The sequence below is a fragment of the Struthio camelus genome, chromosome 1, assembly GCF_040807025.1.
Source record: "Struthio camelus isolate bStrCam1 chromosome 1, bStrCam1.hap1, whole genome shotgun sequence".
In the NCBI taxonomy this organism is placed as follows: domain Eukaryota; kingdom Metazoa; phylum Chordata; class Aves; order Struthioniformes; family Struthionidae; genus Struthio; species Struthio camelus.
Genome location: NC_090942.1, coordinates 118,935,673 through 118,937,307, shown reverse-complemented (window position 1 = coordinate 118,937,307; position 1,635 = coordinate 118,935,673).

The following is a 1,635-nucleotide window of genomic DNA, read 5'->3' as shown; positions in this document are numbered from 1 at the left end:
TTCCACACCCCGCCCGCTGATTGGACGCGGCGCTCCCCACCGACGCGCAGCCGCCCACAGCGCCGCGCCCCGCGCCTGCGCGCTGCCACCGGCGGCTTGGCGGCGGCCCGCGCCCCGGGGCAGCGCCGGGCCCTGCCGCCGCCCCTTCCCTCCCCTCCCCCCCGCTCCCTCCTGAGGGCGGCCGTTAGCGGCCGTTGGGGGAGTCGGAGAGGGGGGGCGCTGGGCGCGGTGCCCCCACCGGCGGGCAGTGGCGGTCGCCTCGTGTGCCGCCTCTCACGGGGAGAGCCCGGGTGCTTGTGTTTCGCAGGTGGAAAACTCTTACTTGTTTTAGGCGTGCGGCTGGAGGTCTGTGTTGGGAAATGCTACCGCTTAGGAGTCTTGGTTGGCAATGCGATTTTTAACGTTTCTACGCTAGGGAATGTCAGTCAAGCGTTTGGCAGAGATAGCGGCCTGAGGGTGTTTTTGCTGGTATAATTTGTTTACTTGCTGAGCTTGGCTAAAACACTTTCTGATAGTGGGAGCTGTGCTGATACGAGGACGAGTTGCTGGAAGTGTCCCACTGAGAGACCTTTCCTAGTTTAGGCCTGATTTTTCAACCAGCTATCGTGGTCTGTGCTGTGCTATGTAGGAGGAGATAAGATGTCAAGTAAGGCAGAAAACATCGTGGAGCAAGTTGACGTGAAGAGATAGCCTTCAGTTAGCAACGGACAAACTAATGCTAGAAACGAAAACAGTGTGATATTACCGTTGAGCTAGTAGGCCTTTTGAAAAGCAGACTAGGATGCTGGGTGCTGTGTGAACATAGCTTCCTCCTGGAAAACATACTGTTTTCCAGTCTTGCCTAGTATTTTTGTGCGATGCCAGGTACATGTACCAATTCAGCGTAAGCTCTTTTAGGGATATCTTAGAAAGCAGTGTATATTACCCTGATCAGGACTGAAGAATTTGCTGGACTTTGCTAAATGGTTGTCCCCTTCTCTAGAGTAAGTTGGAGCATATGTAAGGTTTTTACTGCAGCTCCAAATAGCCAGAGGGTAGCTTCCTCTCCCCAGTATGGTCTTCAAGGGAAATGCAAAGAAAAAATTAGTGCTCGGGTGTTGCTACGAGATGGAAAAATTAAAAAATTCAGCTCTATTGTATATTAAAAGCAGATAAATTCTCTCTTGAACAGATTGGAAGTGGGTGAACTCCATGAACCCTGTTTTTTCAAAGATGCCACTGGAGGTAGCCGCCTTCCTGCATATCCTGAATAAAACATTAATGGTGGCAGTTGTGAATGATGCTGCCAGTAACCTGAATGGAAATGAACACCATCATTTTGATATTTAAACAAAGTTCAACAATTGTATTTACATTTGAATTATGGAATTGCATTCATGCATTCTGTATAAATACAGAATAAGACAGGCCCTGAGAGATTCTATACTTCATTTTAGCTCTTCTGCAAATTATGGGGGAAGGTACGAACAAGATCTTGCTGGTAATTCTTGGTAATACTAGGTATGTGTAAAAGGGGAGGGGAGTTCCCTTCATATTTAGGTATAATGAGTGAACGTAAGTTCACTGTTTCTAACTCAGAAACAGATGAAACCTTAGGGAAAAATGTGTATGTTCGAGTGTCATTTTTAAAAGCAT